The sequence below is a fragment of the Ovis canadensis genome, chromosome 6 (assembly GCF_042477335.2).
Source record: "Ovis canadensis isolate MfBH-ARS-UI-01 breed Bighorn chromosome 6, ARS-UI_OviCan_v2, whole genome shotgun sequence".
NCBI classification, from domain to species: Eukaryota; Metazoa; Chordata; class Mammalia; order Artiodactyla; family Bovidae; genus Ovis; species Ovis canadensis.
The window spans coordinates 52,821,370-52,840,870 of NC_091250.1; the positions used below are offsets into that span (position 1 = coordinate 52,821,370).

The 19,501-nt window shown below is 40.5% G+C and overlaps 1 protein-coding gene across 7 annotated transcripts in view; it reads left to right on the forward strand.

The window, feature by feature from the left end:
- ABCG2 (ATP binding cassette subfamily G member 2 (JR blood group)) overlaps positions 1-19,501 on the forward strand; it is a 132,807-nt gene that overhangs the window by 15,060 nt on the left and 98,246 nt on the right. The window contains exons 1-3 of one of the 7 annotated variants that reach the window (XM_069593743.1): positions 5,953-6,095; positions 9,548-9,671; positions 18,532-18,628. The exons of 2 other annotated variants lie outside the window; for them this stretch is intronic. The gene's annotated coding sequence lies outside the window, so the exon portion shown is untranslated. Of the gene's footprint in view, positions 1-5,909; positions 6,116-9,547; positions 9,672-13,559; positions 13,633-18,531; positions 18,629-19,501 lie in introns of those variants that run through there. 4 more of the 7 variants (XM_069593738.1, XM_069593742.1, XM_069593746.1 and 1 more) reach the window with 4 other exon arrangements.

Genomic DNA, 19,501 nt, shown 5'->3' on the forward strand with positions numbered 1-19,501 from the left:
ACTGTCAGTGCCCAGATTGACTTGCTTTGATGGGCTAGCTCAGAGTTTTGGGGATTGTGCTAAATAGTTCCTAGATGTGGTAAGCCATGTCACCCCAAGTAAGAGAGAATGTTGGTCTGCTCCCTAGATTGCATGGACCACTTTGAGCAGAGCCAGAAATATTTTTGCACTTTGAGGAATAGTATTCATATCATGCCTTTACTGGGATAACTAGTGGTCACTTGAATATTTCAGCTTCGACTGAAAATTTTGCATCTAGAAAAATAACTGATGTCTTCCTCCTCCCATTTGGAGGTTAAGGTTGTGAGGCATATGAATTTATTTTATGATTTAAAGTCAATTTGAGTAAGGAATATAATTCATATGTTTTATCATCTTGTGAGTGTTCCTTTTTAAATTGAATAACTCCCTGCCCTAAATGGTACATATTTATCTGAAAGTTGCTTTTAACCCCAAAGTGCCAAGCCAAGAGGGAGAAAAATAAACAACAGGAAGTGTGCCTTGCTGAGGGTAGAAAATAGTAATGGAAGAAAAACAGGGAAAGAAAGGAAAGTGATGGCCTGGAAGTCAAGTTTGCAAAATGAATAAAAGAAACCCCAGCCTGAAAATAGGATTCCTTTTCCCATATGCATGGGAGTTTTTCTAGAGTGGTAGCTTGTGTCTTCCTCAGCTAGAGAAATGTGCTTGAGATAGAATAGGCAAATTAAAATTTGTGTTGTTTTAAAGTACATGCTGAAACTATTTGTCATTGAGTCAAGGATAGTCAGTGGAATCAAAGGTCAGTGGCATAACAGACCTGGTGAGGCCTAGTATGAATCCATTTAAACCATCTCAGACGGAGGGGAATTGCTTCTGTTTTAAATAAGCTTCAAATAACTTTCCTTTCTATTATGGAGTATAACAGAGGAGTTACATAAAAGTTTAACAACCTATATGGCTACTGTTCTGACCAATCAGAACAGTAGCTACGGTAAACAGCCCATATAATGGCAAACCACTTGTAGGCAGTAAGAAGCACATGGGGTTGAACATCAGCCTAAGCTAGGTTTTCATGAACTTTTACTGGGGGGAGAAATCATAAAGTTACAAATGAGTTCAGAGACATATAACCTATAATATATATTCAGAGTTCAGAGACATATATTCCTATCAACATCTGTCAACACTTCAGCCCCGTTCTCTCCAGTGAGGCCACTTCCCTGTCTTCCCAAGCCCATGCTTGGGAAGAATGAATGAGCAACCTTTCATTCTGGCTATGTAGTCGTTATAGGTGACTCAAAAGTCCTATCCATTCCCTGAGTAGAGGGAAAATGCCTATACTCTTTTGTAAAGAGATACTGCAGAAAATGAAATGATCACCACGCTATCCTTCCATACAAAGCATCGTCACATACTTTACCTTGCTTGATTTTTCACAACTATCACGGGGATATGTCATGTCAAGGGGATTTTTGTTTTTACCTGTCATGGAGGAAAATGAAGCTCTTGTTAAGCAATTTGTGAGAAGGCACACAGCTGGTTAGTGGGTGTATTGAAATTAAACTCGCTTGTTTGCTCTAAGTTCAGGTTTATCCTGTACTTTTCTTCATCTTCCCAAGCATCCTCTCAAGACCTATGACAGCCCTCATTGCTCTCTACTAGAGTTCATTGGCTTTCCCTGTCAAAATTTGAAACCTTTGTGCATCCTTTTTCTACTTGTTTTGTCAAAATTTTTAGTGTGTTTGTCACAACCTTTGTATCCATTAAAACCTTTATTTCCCAGGGGTGAACGTTTTAGAGGAGGGCCTCTAAACTTTATTTTGACTGAAAATTACCTGGGGAGTTTTCTAAAACTCAGATTTCTGGGTCCTAACTTGAGAGATCTCAGTCAGTAGTCTCGGACTAGGCCTAGGAGTTCACGAAATGCCTGAAAGCTGCCAGGTGATTTTAATTCTACCATCCGGACAGCATGCTTTTAGACTACAGGCATAGCTTCAGTCAGTTTCTTGAAATAACAGATTTCCGGTTTAGATTCCACATATGTGGAGTATCATATCATATATCACTGCATATATGGTGTCTGTCTTTCTGACTTATTTCACTTAGTATAATAATCTCTAGGCTCATCTATGCAGCTGCAGCTGACATTATTTCATCCTTTTTTCTGGTTGAGTAGTAGTCCATGGTATATGTGCCATGTCCTGTTTATGTCTTTGTCTGGACATTTAGGTTGTTTCCATGTCTTGGCTATTGTGAGTACTGCTGCTAGGGGTGCATGTTTCTTTTTAGATTATAGTTTTGTCTGAATATATGCCTAAGAGTGTCTGGCTCTTTGTGACCCCATGAACTGTAGCCCACCAGATCCTCTGTTTGTGGGGTTTCCCAGACAAGAATACTGGAGTGGGTTACCATTTCCTTCTCCAGCAGATCTTCCTGACCCAGGGAGCAAACCCTCACCTCTTATGTCTCTTGCATTGGCAGGCAGGTTCTTTCCCACTAGCACCACCTGGGAAGCCCCAATGGTGGGGCTGTCAAAAAAAAAAAATCAGATGATCAAAAGGGTATATTAGTAAATGTCAGGAAGCCTCCTTTTCCAGATATCCCTTCTCCAGATATATAAAATAGCCATGGCAGCATAGAAGAAAGTGTGAGCTAATAATAAAGGTGTCACTTCCCTAAGTGGCTGCTGTTGTTGTTCAGTTGCTAAGTTGTGTCTGACTCTTGGTGACCCCATGGACTGTAGCCCACCAGGCTCCTCTGTCCATGGGATTCTCCAGGCAAGAATACTGGAGTGGGTAGCCATTCCCTTCTCCAGGGATTTTCCCAACCTAGGGATCAAACCCAGTTCTTCCACATTGCAGGCAGATTCTTTCCTGGCTGAGCCCCCAGGGAAACCCACAGCATGGGGTACATGCCTTAAATGAGCAGCCAGTAGTACAGAGCCAGAATGTGTGCCTGTGGGGACCACTGAGAGGAATAATTCCTCCATCCACACTGGCTGCCTAGGTGCTTCTCTCACATGCTAGACATACGCCTGCCTCCATTTCCTTTGCCTGAATGCTTTCCTCTGCTCTATTTAAAATTGCAAAACCTTCCTTTGCCTTCTAGACTACCACTTCCTTTACCATGTGCCTCTCTCCAGGACTTCTCACCTCTAACATACTAGACTATATAGATTGAGTTACTGTTTATTATCTGTCTTCTTCCAAGACCAGGTTCTGTTTCATTCACTGTTCTATCCTCAATATCTAAGATTGTGCCTGAAACATGTCTTTGTTGGTGTTAAATCGCTGTCGTATCCAACTCTTCTGTGACTCCATGGACTATAGCCTGCCAGGCTCCTCTGTCCATGGGATTTTGTAGGCAAGGATACTGGAGTTGATTACCAGTTCCTTCTCTAGGGGATCTTTCTGACCAGGGATCGAACCCATGGCTCCTACACTGGCAGGCGAATTCTTACCACTGAGCCAACTGGGAAGCATGTGCCTGAAACATAGTAGGCGCTCAATACATATTTCTAGACTAACTACATAAATACCATTAACGTTCTTGGAGAAGAGTAAACAAATGTCTCTAGTGTCTCTAGAGAAGTTCAAGGTAGGCAGAGATCAGCATGCTGGGAAAATCACCTATATGTGTACTGAATTCACTGAGAGGTAAGACAGAAGTAGTGTTTGTTAGAGAGAGCAATAGTGTCTCAGTTACTGATAAGTGGGAAAAGAGGTCACAGAGTCCAAAGATAGCAGCCTTGGAAAGTAGCCAGTGATGAAGTCTGGTGACCTGAAACTCAAAGCTGAGATTTGGGAGAAGTGAGTAGATGATCCACTCTGGGCTGTTCACATTTTGCAGTGGTTTCTTCTCTCAAAATAAACAAGATCAGAATGTGAAATTCTCCATCGTAACCTCAAGGGAAGCACTTTTGCTTCTGTAATGACTTTTGGAACCCACTCCAGTACTCTTGCCTGGAAAATCCCATGGCCGGAGGAGCCTGGTAGGCTGCAGTCCATGGGGTCGCTAAGAGTCGGACATGACTGAGCGACTTCACTTTCACTTTTCACTTTCATGCATTGGAGAAGGAAATGGCAATCCGCTCCAGTTTTCTTGCCTGGAGAGTCCCAGGGACGGGGGAGCCTGGTGGGCTGCCGTCTATGAGGTCGCACAGAGTTGGACACGACTGAAGTGACTTAGCAGCAGCAGCAGCAATGACTTTTTATGCTTTAATCACAAGAGGGCACCAGAGTCTAGCAAAAGATCACTTTTTTTCTTCATCTAAAGCTGCGTGCATGCTCTATTGTTCAGTCGTGTCAGACACTTTGCAACCCCATGGACTGTAGCCTGCCAGGCTCCTGTCCATGGGGATTCTTCAGGCAAGAATACTGGAGTGGGCTGCCATTTCCTACTCCAGGGGATCTTCCTGATCCAGGGATAGAACCTGCATCTCCTGTGTTTCCTGCATTGGCAAGTGGATTCTTTACCACTGAGCCACCTGGGAATACCCTATCTAAAGCTTTTTGTTGTTCTATTGCTAAATCCGACTCTTTGCAACCCTATGGACTGCAGTAGGGCAGGCTCCTCCAACCTTCACTATCTTCCGGAGTTTGCTCGAATTCATGTCCATTGAGTTGGTGATGCTAACTATCTCAGCCTCTGTCTTTGCCCTCTGCTTTTGCTTTCAGTCTTTTCCAGCATCAGGGTCTTTTTTAATGAAGTTGGCTCTTCACGTTAGGTGGCCTTTAATGGAGCTTTAATTCCAGCATCAGTCCTTCCAATGAATATTCACTGAAGAAGGGGTGTAATTAATAATTACTTGGAGCCATATGTGTAAACAGGGGCTTTTCCTATGCAAACTGGGACATAAGCTCTACACAATATGAGCATGACCAATTTAATTATGAGGTAGCTCTACACTAAGGGGTCTTATTGTCAAAATCACTACAAATGCTTATGACACACTAATAGATTAGAAAGAAAAGTGACCAAACTTGCTTTTATCTTGAAGCGAAGATCAAGAAAGGCTTTCCCCTGTACCCTACTTCCCTAATTATCTTTATTGCCTATCCTATTTTTCTCCTTAGTGTGATCTTAGTTTGATTATACCCTCAAGTAAGAGAATTGTTTTATCCAAAATTATCTCGATTATTTGAAAGTGGTCTAAAGTGTTCTCTAAATTCTCACAGTTCTTTTCTGCATATCTCTTATCTTCTATACTATATATTAATTATTTATATACTTGTTTTATTTATTCTTTTGAACATGACTCACATGCTGAGGATGTGAAAAAATAGGTTGTGAAAATGGCTTTTTTTTCCTTCTAGTTTTATTGAGATACAGTTGATATAACTTAGCACTGTATAAGTTGGAAGTATATACAGCATAATGATTTGGTTTACATACATCATGAAGTTATTACAGTAAGTTTAGTCAGTATCCATCATCTCACTTATGTAGAAAATTAAAAGAGTCCTGTTATTAGCATAAATTCAAAGTATGGTTGAAAGGAGATTGTGGTGAGTAACAAAAGAAGCTCCTATGAGTCTTATCACTGAATAAATTACAAGAGTTCTAGGGGACTTCCCTGGTGGTGGTCCAGTGGTTAAGACTCAATACTTCGAATGCAGAGGACACTTGTCAGGGAATTTCCCATGCACCATGCAGTATAGCCAAAAACTTAAAAAAGTAAAGAGTTTCAGAAGCTGTGTCAGGAACCAAGGGCAAAGACCGAATATGAATTTCTTACTGTATTTTTTTATGTCACTCTTGAAAACATACTATCAGCTTCTACTAGCCAGCCACCAGAGAATTTGAGGATGAGGGTAGTTGCCTGAGAAACCAACCATGGGATTAGAGGGTTGAACTTTCAGTCTCAACCTCCAGGAGGATAGAATGCTGAAAGTTGGGTTAATCAGTAACTGTTGACGATTGATTTAATCGATCACGCCTACGTAATGGAACTTCCCTAAAACCCCCTAATTTAAGGGAGAGTTCGGAGAGTTTCAGGATTGGTGTACACATCAAGGTGCTGAGAGGTGAGGGTGTACCCAGAGACTGCATGAAACTCTATGCTGCTTCTTCTGGCTTGGCCCTATGGATCTCTTCTATTTGGCTGTTCCTGAGTTGTATCCTTTATAATACACCAGTAAGTAAACTGTTTTCCCAATTTCTGTGAGTTGGTCTAACAAATTATCACACTTGAGAAGGGACTAGTGGGAACACCTGATTTGTAGCTGGAAACCTGGGACTTCCAACTGGTGAACTGGGGCAGTTTTGTAGGATTGATTCTTACTCTGTATTCAGTTCAGTTCAGTTCAGTTGCTTAGTCGTGTCCGACTCTTTGCGACCCCATGGACTGCAGCATGCCAGGCCTCCCTGTCCATCACCAACTCCTGGAGTTTGCTCAAACTCATGTCCATTGAGTCAGTGATGCCATCCAACCATCTCATCCTCTGTTGTCCCCTTCTCCTGCCACCTTCAATCTTTTCCAGCATAAGGCTCTTTTCCAGTGAGTCAGTTCTTTGCATCAGGTGGCTGAAGTATTGCAGTTTTAGCTTTAACATCAGTCCTTCCAATGAATATTCAGGACTGATCTCCTTTAGGATGGACTGGTTTGATCTCCTTGCAGTCCAAGGGACTCTCAGGAGTCTTCTCCAACACCACAGTTCAAAAGCATCAGTTCTTCAGCGCTCAGCTTTCTTTATAGTCCAACTCTCACATCCATACATGACTACTGGAAAAAGCAAAGCTTTGACTAGACAGACCTTTGTTGGCAAAGTAATGTCTCTGCTTTTTAAAATGCTATCTAGGTTGGTCATAACTTTCCTTCCAAGCAGTAAGCTTCTTTTAATTTCATGGCTGCAGCCACCATCTGCAGTGATTTTCAAGCCCCTCAAAATAAAGTATATTGTTTCATCTATCTACCGTGAAGTGATGGGACTGGATGCCATGATCTTCGTTTTTTTAATGTTGAGCTATAAGCCAACCTTTTCCACTCTCCTCTTTCACTTTCATCAAGAGGCTCTTTAGTTCTTCTTTGCTTTCTGCCATAAAGGTGGTGTCATCTGCATATCTGAGGTTATTGATATTTCTCCCAGCAATCTTGATTCCAGCTTGTGCTTCATCCAGCCCAGTATTTCACTTGAAGTACTCTGAATATAAGTTAAGTAAGCCAGGGTGACAATATATAGCCTAGATGTACACCTTTCCCAATTTGGAACTAGTCTGTTGTTCCATGTCCAGTTCTGTTGCTTCCTGACCTGCATACAGATTTCTCAGGAGGCAGGTGAGGTGGTCTGTTATTCCCATCTCTTTAAGAATGTTCCTTAATTTGTTGTGATCCATACAGTCAAAGGCTTTAGAATAGCCAATAAAGCAGAAATAGATGTTTTTTGGAACTGCCTTGCTTTTTCTATGATCCAACTAGACAGATGTTCGCAATTTGATCTCTGGTTCCTCTGCCTTTTCTAAATCCAGCTTGAACATCTGGACATTCTTGGTTTATGTACTGTTGAAGCCTGGCTTGGAGAATTTTGAGCATTGCTTTGCTAGCGTGTAAGATGAGTGCAATTGTGTGGTAGTCTGAGCCTTATTTGGAACTGTCTTTTTTGGGGATTGGAATGAAAACTGACCTTTTCCAGTCCTGTGGCCACTGCTGAGTTTTCCAAATTTGCTGGCATCTTGAGTGTAGCACTTTCACAGCATCATCTTTTAGGATTTGAAATAGCTCAACTGGAATTCCATCACCTTCCCTAGCTCTGTTCATAATGATGCTTCCTAAGGCCCACTTGACTTCACACTCCAGGAATGTCTGGCTCTAGGTGAGTGATCACACCATCATGATTATCTGGGTCATGAAGATGTGTTTTGTATAGTTGTTCTGTGTATTCTTGCCACCTCTCCTTAATATCTTCTGCTTCTGTTAGGTCCATACCATTTCTGTACTTTATCGAGCCCATCTTTGCATGAAATGTTCCCTTGGTGTGTTTGATTTTCCTGAAGAGATCTCTAGTCTTTCCCATTCTATTGTTTTCCTCTATTTCTTTGCATTGATTGCTTAGGAAGGCTTTCTTATCTCTCCTTGCTACTCTTTGAATCTCTACGTTCAGATGAATCTGTCTTTCGTTTTCTCCTTTTCCTTCCACTTCTCTTCTTTTCATAGTATTTGTAAGGCCTTGTCAGACTACCATTTTGCCTTTTTGCATTTGTTTTCCTTGGGGATGGTCTTGATCACAGCCTCCTGTACAATGTCACAAACTCTGCCCATAGTTCTTCAGTTCTCCATGTCCCTCTGTCTACCAGATCTAATCCCTTGAATCTATTCATCATCTCCAGTGTATAATCATAAGGGATTTGATTTAGGTCATACCTGAATGGCCCAGTGGTTTTCCCTACTTTCTTCAATTTAAGTCTGAATTTTGCAATAAGTAATTCATGATTTGAGCCACAGTCAGCTCCTGGTTTTGTTTTTGCTCATTGTATAGAGGTTCTTCATCTTCAGCTGCAAAGAATATAATCAGTCTGATTTCAGTATTGACCGTCTGGTGGTGTCCATGTGTAGAGTCATCTCTTGTGTTCTTGGAAGAGGGTGTTTACCATGACAAGCGCATTCCCTTGGGATTATTCATTCAAAATTGCACACAATATGGCCTCCATTTCAGGTATGCAGGGCTGGTTCAACATTTGAACTAAATTTTTGCAATCTGTCACATTGACAGGCCACGGGAAAAAAAAATACGTGATCATATCAAAAGATGATTAAAAAAATTGCTAAAATTCAGTATAGATTAATGATTAAGGACTCTTATCAAACCAGGAATAGAGGAGGATTCCCTCAACTTAGTAAAGAAATCTACAAAAAGCCTACAGTCAACTTCATACTTCTGGTAAGAAAAGAGCTTTCTCACCAAGATCAGGAACAAGGCAAGGATGATCTCTCTCACACTTTCAAGATCACATTGGAAGTCCTAGTGATGCAATAAGACAAGAAGTCATGGCATTTAGGAAGGGATAAAACTGGTTTGGGTTGCAAATCACATAATTGTCTATGTAGAAAATCCAAACAAATAAACAATAGCAACAACAGCAACACAACAACAAAAGCTCCTAGAACTAGTAAATGAGATAGTGAGGTTGCAGGACAATGTTAATATACAAAAGTCAACCACTTTCCTATATACTAGCAGTGCACATTAAAGACACAGTACCATTTACGTTAGATCCCCAAAAGTGAAACTGCTGTTGTTTTACTCTCAAAGTCGTGTCCAACTCTTGCGAACCCCTCCAGGCTCCTCTGTCCATGGGATTTCCCAGGCAAGGATATTGAAGTAGGTTGCCATTTCCTTCTCCAGGGTATCTTCCTGACGCAGGGTTCGAACCCACGTCTCTTGCACCTCCTGCACTGGCAGGCAAATTCTATACCATGGCGCCACTTGGGAATCTTTGTAAATTACCAAGAAATACTTTGTTTTTGTACCAGAAAGCCCTAAAGCAGCAGCTGAACCAAAAGTATTTCTGTTCCTGAAAAGAGAATATAACTGAATAAAGATAATTACATATTTCCTTAATCACTTTGCAGAGCGTCTATTTTTCTATCATTTTCTTCTCTTCAAGTAGGAAAGGATTGTTTGTTACTGAAAAGGCCAACATACTCTACCTAGAAAGAATTCAAGCAAGCCAGTCCCCTGGTGCAAGAATAACAGGTATTGATTATATTTTCTCAGTGTACCATTTGGGTACAAAGGGTGATTTTGCTATAGATGGTCAGTAATCAGCAGTGTGAGTGTGAAGCTGCTCATCCACAGTTGCCACGTGTATCATGCGTATGCAGTAGTTTTGTACATCTTCAGTACCTTTTAGGTTCTGGATCTGTTGGCCTCTTTGGCAGAACAAGAAAGTGACATTTTATTTTATTTGCTCTGCTGCCTACAAATAAAGGGGGTGATTGACAGTATTTTGAAGGAATAGGGGACTTTGTTTGCTTTTGGTGAAAAACTTTTTATTCTCTCCATAAAAGAATGAACAATTGCATGGTTTTAGAGGATTAGGATGCTGATAGGAATATTTGATTTCATAATTTTAAAGTAGTTGGTTCTGCATGGAAATAAGCTTGAAATCCAGATCTTAAGCTGCTATAGTATTTGTCAGTTAAATACAGAATATGTTTGTGATTCCGTGGAACAGGAAGGCCGGGGTGGCCTAAACCGTGCTACTCGGCTTCTTAAGACTGCTGCCAGTTCTTTGTTTTGGCTTTGTTTTCTCAAAGGTGCTTCCTCCTTGGCCAGGGGCTCTTCACTCTTTCCTGAAGCACGTCTACCAGCTGGGACACATTAGGAAATGGCCCCCAAATCTATTTCCTTCAACTTGCACTGGCAGTGAACCAGACAGCCTGTCCTCTTTCCTGAAACACAATCACCAAAGTTGTCTGTGTCTTGGGCTCTTTTCTACAAAGTCTTGAAAAATCTTCCCGAGACCTCAGCAGATTGCAATATACCAGTTTATCAGTGTGCATTATCCCTCTAGATATGAATTGCTTGACTCTCTCTGAGCTTTATTTGGTAAAACCAAGATTCTAATATTAAAATACATAAACATTAAACCTTTTGGGCATGCATTCCAATTACATTTTGAGTTGCAAATGTTCTTTTCTCTCTTGGAAAAGTAGGGGTCTAAGCTTTTCTTTTCACACTACCTTCTGATATACATGCTAATTACAACTCATTTGGTGTAAAAAGAAAACATGAAAATATAAACAATGCACAGATACACACTTCATTCTGAAAATTTACTCTCCTCCTTCACTTTCACAAACATACTCTTATCTTTCCTTTGGATGTGATAATCTATCCCATCACTTCTTCCTTTACAATGCTTAAGAAATATGACTTAGTTTAGCCCTTTATTACTTTATTTTTGGACTGTTTTCTAGCGAACAATGCTCACTCCTTTAATCCAACCTAAACCCTCCTATACCTTATCCCTAGTATAATCTTTATTCCAGAGCCGCCAAACTGGTTCACCTGTTGTTACTGTTGAAAAGCCATTCGTTGTTCTCGCTATGGAAAGAATCAAGTCCAAATTTCTGAGCCTGAGAAACATGGCGTCACAACCTGGGGCCGTTCCTCACTCTCATTCTCTTGAAGAAATAGTAATTCATTTGGCTGCGAGAGGTCTTAGTTGTGGCATGTGGCTTTTAGTTCCTTGACCAGGGACTGAACTCGAGCCACCTGCCTTGGGAGCATGGAGTCGTAGCCCCTGGACCACCAGAAAAGTCCTTCCCTCTCTCCTTTTTTAAAGATCTGGGCTGCAATGCGAGCGAGTTAACATGCATCTCACTATCATCTCCGTTATTTTCTCACTTTAATCTTTTGGCACACTCTTACTTCTCAGACCTTGCCCCATTCTTACATCTTCAAACCTAATGTATGTTTCAAGGCCAAGATTTTTTAAGACCAGCTGCCTCCGTGAAGCTTTTCTGACCCCTGTAGCCTGCAGCCATCTCTTACTTTGAAATCTTAACACTTAATCTCACTTCCATTAATTGGGCGACTTATCACTTACTTTCTCTTGTATGTCTTTAGAACCACTGTCTCATATTATCACTTCACTTTGGGTTGCTTTTATCTTATCCCCTCAACTAAATCATTGCATTTATTAGTATTTACTGTGTTTCCTGCTGTGCTCTGTTTAGTCACTCAGTCATGTCTGACTCTTTGCAACACCATGGACTCTAGCACTGTCAGGCATGATGCTCTAGTGGAGACTCCTGCCACACCCTTCATCACCCAGTGGGGAAATCTGTCAAAGGTTTTAAAGTATATTAGAAGGATAATTTTTATTAACTTATCCTGGGTCTTTTACACCATGGAGTTACCAGCTATTACATAAGTCCAGTTGGACTCCCTTACCTACTGGTGCTTTTATAAAAGTTGTATTTTAATATCACCATTAGCAGCAGATTCTGTAAGTGAGGTGGTATAATGTGGTTAACTAGTAAGTGGTATAAACAAGGCTGGATCCTAGGCTCCTTTTTAACTGAAATCTAAGTGACATGAAACTGTGGTTGATTTGAACAAATGCCCTTCTTCCACTGAGACTAGGACAAGCAGCCTGCTATGGGCTGATGAGATACACTAAATATGAACTGTTTTGATCCCCTCAAGGGACTTTGTGGGGGGGTGCTGAAAGGCCTTTACAAAAGTTTACTTGAGTTTTAGAAATTAATATTTGGTGATCAAAGCTGTAAATTCAAACCTCTAGTTTTCCTTAAGTCTATAAATTCCATTTACCAATGCTATTGCTCTAAGTCTAGCAGATTTTATTATTTACTTCTAATAGATCTTTCAATGGTGTTTGGTCTATATAAGCTTAGTTAATTTAACACTCCCAAATACTTTGTATGTGGAGTAAAAATATTCAATTTCCCTAGTGTGTCGGGAGACCCCTAGACTACCGTCACCTTCAGATTCACTGGAAGGATTTACAGAATTCAATGTATAGGTCTACTCATAGCTAAGACTTATTATAGGAACATAGTAAAGATACACAGATAGTAAGGGAAAGACAAAGGCAGAGTTTGGAGGACAGCATCTATAAGCTCTCTTATGCTTTTCCTCTCACACAAGGGGTCACACACTACATGCTGTTCCCCCAGCAATAGAAACTCTGCAACATATGTGCAGTATTTTTTAAATGTTAATTTTATTTTGGACTATAGTTGATTTACAATGTTTTGTTCATTTTACGTGTATGGCAAAATGATTCAGTTATTCATATGCATATAATCCATTCATTTTCAGATTTTTTCCCAGGTAGGTTATTTCAGAGTATTGAGTAGAGTTCCCCATGCTGTGCAGTAGGTCCTTGTTCTGGTGTGCAGTATTTTGGCCTGAGGAAACCACTAGAACTAGAGCCCAAGGTTTTTCTTGGGAGCTGAGTATGTAGGCATTCATGGTCTGTCTAGCGTGCACCAGAATTCCAGACTCCCAGAAGGTGAGCAGGCATTCTGCATAAACCATATTGCTTGCACAAACAGCTTAGGCAAAGTGAACCATCCTTATCAATTAACTGTTGCATGGGAATACTCTGTGACTTAACTTCCAAATCCCAACCAAGGGCCAATCTTGAGAGCAGGCCTTTCTAAGGATAGCAGACTCAGACCTGCTGTATTACTTCTATTTTCTAATTTAACAAACTAAGTTTTCCCAATTGCTCAAATAATGCATATGAAGCAAATAATTGAAATTATAAATATGATAAACTGTAGTTCTTTTAAATATCCTATTATTTTCTACAAACTTAGTAGGATTTCAACTTTAAATCAAAAGCCTAAATCACTTATTTAATTACACACTTGAAATTGGACTGATAAGATTGATCTTATACTCGAATGGGTCAAATTCTATTAAATAATATAAATATATAAAATTTCTTTTTTATGTATAAACAAAACATGAAAATTGTTTAATATCAAAGTATTAACATGGATCTGATTATCTTAAACATTTCTGTGATTACTCCCAATCCTTCCTAGAATGAAAGATGTTTTAACACTAAGGAAACTATGTCACCCTTAACACTAAGCTGATAAGGTAGCCTGACCTGGAACTGGAGATTTCTGCAGAGGTTGACTTCTTGCCCTGACCACGAATCGTAGTTGATTGGGTAACTTTAAAATGAGTTATTATCATGTTCCTGCATTTAGGTTATATATTAGCTAATTCTTCTGATTGTTGACTGAAGTCTACAATTTACCCTAGGTTAAGCATTGACTGGAAAAGGCTTTTTAAAAAAAGACTTGTGGGAGAGAGAGACCTTAATGTAATTGTTATTTTGGTTTAAATTTAAAGCTTTTTGAACTTAATGGAATTCTTCATTCTTTCATATTGTTGCTATCTTTTAAGACAACACTCTTTTAGAATATGTATTAGAATACTGAGAGAGTCAGTTCCTAGGAAGGTTGATAAGAAGTCTGGGGTCCCCCAGGAGGGGAAAAGGGTCTGGGGCTCTCAAGGAGAAAAGGGCAAATTTTTTTTTTCTATATGTCTTAGTCAATGTAACAATGTATCCTGCTCAAAGACATATTTCTCCTAAACAAGAACCTTCTGATTAATCTTGTTATCTTAAAATGTATATTATGGGAGTGGGTCTGGTAAGATCTTTACAACCTTGAAACATTCTTTTGATTTATTGAAAAAGTATATAACTCCCTTTTCTAAGACTAGCAAGTGAGGCACTCCCCATCCCCCTTCTGATGTCTGTGTCAGAAGCTTTCTCTGTCGCTTTTTCACTTTAATAAAACTCTGCTACACGGAAGCTCTTGAGTGATCAATACCGGTCCCTGATCTTGAAGCTAAATCATCTTCGGAGATCATGAATTTGTCATCATTCACCATAAGCTATCAATACTGGATATGTGTTATGGTTTTACCTCTGTAGTCACAACTTTCAAAGTAATTTTCCCTAATTTTTTAATACACTAAAAAAAAGAAAGCAGTTGTAGGTTCACAGCAAAATTGAATGGAAGATAGACAGATTTTCCGTATATCCTCTGCTCACTACCCCAAACGTACTCTCCTCCATTATCAATATCCCCCACCAGAGTGGTTCATTTGTTCCAATCAGTGAACCTGCACTGACTCATAATCTCCCCAAGTCCATCGTTTACATTAGCGTTTACTCTTAGTGGTATACATTTTATGTGTCCATGGACTCTGACACATGCAGCCATCACTGTAGGGTCACACAGAAAGGTTGTCCTGCCCTAAAAATCCTCTGTGCTCCACATTCTTCCCTGTCTCACCACACTTGGCAACCACTGACTTTTTACTGTCCGCATACTTTTACCTTTCCCTGAATGTCATGTAGTTGAAATCATACAGTATATAGCCTTTACGTAGTGGCTTCTTTGACTTAGTAATATGCATTGAAGTTTCCTCCTCATCTTTTCATGGTTTGATAGCTCCTTTCTTTTTGACGCTGAATAATATTTCATTGTCTGGTTGTACCACAGTTTATTTATCCATTCACCAATTGAAGGGTATCTTGGTTGCTTCCAGGTTTTGACAATTATGACTATAGCCGCTCTAATCATCTGTGTTCAAGTTTTGGTGAGGACTTAACTTTTCAGCTCATTTGGGTAAATACTGAGGAATGTGATTGCTAGATCTGGTGGTAAGGGTATGCTTAATTTTATAAGAAACTGTGACAGTCTTCCAAAGTGGCTGTATCAATTTGAATTTCCACCAGCAATGAATGAAAGTTCCTGTACAGCATTTGATGTTGTTTTAGAGTTTGACTTTTTTTTGGCCACCTGATGTGGGCAGGATCTTAGTTCTCTGACCAGGGATTGAAACCAGTCCCCTGGCAGTGAAAGAGCTGAGTCCCAACCACTGGACTGTTAGAGAACGTGCTGGAGTTTGGCCTTTTTAATAGGTGTGTAGCGGTATCTCCTTCTTGTTTTAATTTGCAATTCCATAATGACATGACGTGGAACATCTCTTCATATGCTTATTTGCCGCCTGTGTATATATCTTCTTTGCTGAAGTGTTTGTTCAGGTGTTTGGTCCATTTTTATAATGTGGTTTGTTCTCTTTCTTGTTGTTGTTGTTGTTTACTAGCTAAGTCATCTCCGACTCTTTCGCAACTCCATGGACTATAGCCCGCCAGGCTCCTCTGTCCATGGGATTTCCCAGGCAAGAATACTGGAGTGGGTTGCCATGACCTTCTTCAGGGAATCTTCCTGACTCAGGGATCAAACCTGCGTCTCCTGCATTACAAGTTTGTTCTCTTAGTATTGAGTTTTAAGAGTTCTTTAGTAAGATGCTCTTTTCCTATGGCCTCCTTCAAGATTTTTTTTCTCTGTCTTTGATTTTCTGCACTTTGAAAATAACATGCCCAGGTGTAGTTTACTTGACATTTGTTCTCCCTGGTATTCTCTGAGCTTCTTGTGGTTTGTGATATTATGGACTGAATGTTTGTATCTCCCCAAAATTCATATGTTGAAATCCTAACCCATTTGTGATGGTATTAAGAGGTGGAGATTTTGAGAAGTAATTAGGTCATGAGGGTGGAACTTTCATGAACAAGATTAGTACTTTTATAAAAAGAACTATAAGTACTTGCTGTCACTCTCTTTACCGTCTGCCATGGGAGAATACAGCAAGAAATTGTCCACCTACAAACCAGGACACCAGGTCTCATTGGAACAGAATCTGCCAGTACCTTGATCTTGTACTTCTCAGCCTCCAGAACTGTGAAAAATAAATGTTGTTTAAGTCATCTAGTCTGTAGTATCTTGTTATGGCAGCCCAGGCTGACTAAGACATGTGGTTTGGTTTCTGATCTTAATAGGGTGAAATTCTAAGTCTTCATTGCTTTAAATATTGCTTCTTTTCCTTTCCCTCTTCTTTTGATATTCCCATTATGTGTGTGTTACTATCTTTATAGTTCTGCTACAGTTCTTGGTTATTCTAGACCCTTAATTTTTTTAGTCTTTTCTCTTTGCTTTAGTTTCTGTTGACATAGCCTCAGGCTCAGAGATTCTTCTTCAGTTGTGTCAGTCTACTAATAAACCCATGAGAGGCACTCTTTATTTCTATTATAGTGTTTTTGTTTTCTAACACTTCTTTTTGACTCTTAGAATTTCTATCTTTGTTTATATTGCACATTGGTTCTTGCATGTTGTCGACTTTTTTTTCCATTAGGGTCCTTAGCATATTAATCATAGTTGTTTTAAATTCGTGGTCGAATAATTCCAACATCCCTGCCATATCTGAGTCTGGTTCTGATGCCTTCTCTGTCTCTTAAACTTTTTTTTTTTTTTTGCCTTTTTGTATGCCTTGAAATTTCTTGCTGAAAGCCAGGCATTTACTGGGTAAGAGGAACTCTGATAGATAGGTCTTAAGTGATGTGGTGGTAAGAAAATGGAGAGGAGAAGCTTTCTGTAGTCCTGTGATTAAGTCTCAGTTGTTTAATGAACCTGTACCCTGGGCTATGAACTTTGTAAGTACTTCTCAGTTTCTCTCCAGGGCCCCAAATATGGATAAGACATGATGGCTGGAGAGAGCTAGATGGGGTTCAGTCAGTCAGTCAGTCAGTTCAGTGGCTCAGTCGTGTCCGACTCTTTGCGACCCCATGAATCGCAGCACGCCAGGCCTCCCTGTCCATCACCAGCTCCCGGAGTTCACCCAGACTCAACGTCCTTCGAGTCAGTGATGCCATCCAGCCATCTCATCCTCTGTCGTCCCCTTCTCCTCCTGCCCCCAATCCCTCCCAGCATCAGAGTCTTTTCCAATGAGTCAACTCTTCGCATGAGGTGGCCAAAGTACTGGAGTTTCAGCTTTAGCATCATTCCTACCAAAGAAACCCCAGGGCTGATCTCCTTCAGAATGGACTGGTTGGATCTCCTTGCAGTCCAAGGGACTCTCAAGAGTCTTCTCCAACACCACAGTTCGGTGTTCAGCCTTCTTCACAGTCCAACTCTCACATCCATACATGACTACTGGAAAAACCATAGCCTTGACTAGATGGACCTTTGTTAGGTAGTTCCTTTTCCCCAGAGCAGTTAGACACTGGTGAAATAATTTCGGTTGAGGGCAAGCTTTGTTAAGAACTGAATGCTCCAGTGTATTTCAAAATGGTTACTTTTCCTGCAAGCCCAAGGGGCTTTTCCTCTGATCTTTTCTTTGGGAACCTGGGGGAACTCCAGGAGGTAAAACTCACAAGAGAGGGGACCCTTTAGAATTTTTAACTCACAGACTTACCCACTCTGAGTCTCTGACAATTCATCAATTATGTCCAGGTTCTCCTACCCTAGCACTGCTTCTCACAGAGGTTTTGTTTGTGGATTTCTACTCTAAGTTGTGATTTTCTCTATCCATCCAATTTTAGGGGAACCTTTGCCCCATGTGCTCACTTCTCTGACAGATCTAAGAAAAATTACTGATTTTTAAAATTTGTTGTTAGGAAAGAGTGATGTCTTACAAGGTCTTTTTGGATCTGACTGAAAATTGGGAGTTTGCTTGAATGATTTTAAATGCCAATTTCTGTCCTCAACAGTGATGGCAAACACATTTTTTTCAATGTGTTTCTATATCTGAATTGGTCGCCAAATGATTAACTGATGCTCAAGCAGCAATAATTAGTATTTGGTAATACTGGGGAAGGGGAAATTTCTTGACTTCTTTTAACTGGTCTAATAACTGAATTGACACAAGACAGATTAACAAGAGAATAAAACAATTTAATTTGTATGCCTGAAGGTCTCTCGAAATGGGACCCCCTGAAGCAAATGAAGCAGGCTGTTGATATATCATATTAAGACCAAGAAATAACCATTTGCAAAGATTTAACAAAACAACTGGGTTTATGCTTGGGGTATCAGATTAATGAAGAAATAGCAAAGTTTACACAGCTTTCTTAGCCTCGAATTCCCCAACTCTCTTGACAAGACTGCTTTCTATTCTCCTGGTACAGGGAGGGAAATTTCATGGGGAGAATCATTTCCCACTGAAGGGAGAAAGAGGAGGGTCTGAGGTTTTTTAAAATATTTTTTCCCACCAGCTGTTTTTCATGGAACTTCAATTCAGTGTAATCATCATGGCATTGAGGCATATTCTGTGGTAGCCTGCCCTGGACCCCAATACTAAACTGTACTGAGGTAAGAACGGCTTAGTTAAGATGCTGGCTTCACTTTGCGGGCTCAGAAATTGGATCTTTTCACTGTGTACTTGTCCTAGGTTGGAACTCATAGTTGCTGATTCATGACAGTTAAACTCAAGAAGCTGAGGTGATCAGCTTGAATCAGAAAGATAATTAATTGATTTTCTTAAGGGACATTCCTTCCTATGACAGAAGTACTCAGGTCACCTATGCAGTCACTTCTGGGTATGAGAGTAAAGATAAATGTATACACTTGAGAGATGTTTCATCCAAGTAATGGAAAATGCTTGCGTCAGCTGTCTCAACATATGACAGAGGAAAACATCTTTAGGAGCTAGGTGTTTCATGTTGCTCTGCTCTAATGTTGAAACGTAGTTAAATATTCTCACACTCTAATAATTGTCAGTGTTCTTGCCTGTAGAATCCCAGGGACGGGGAGCCTGGTGGCCTGCCGTCTATGGGGTCGCACAGAGTCAGACACGACTGAAGCGACTTAGCAGTAGCAGCAGCAGTGATGATAAAAACATGGCTTATCATTTATCATCAGTTCAGTTCAGTTGTTCAGTCGTGTCAGACTCTTTGCGACCCCATGAATTGCAGCACGCCAGGCCTCCCTGTCCATCACCAACTCCCGGAGTTCACCCAGACTCGTGTGCATTGAGTCGGTGATGCCATCCAACCATCCCATCCTCTGTTGTCCCTTTCTCCTCCTGCCCCCAATCCCTCCCAGGGTTTGGGAGAAGACCCTGATGGGTCTTTCCCAATGAGTCAACTCTTCTCATGAGGTGGCCAAAGTATTGGTGTTTCAGCCTCAGCATCAGTCCTTCCAATGAACACCCAGGACTGGTCTCCCTTAGGATGGACTGGTTGG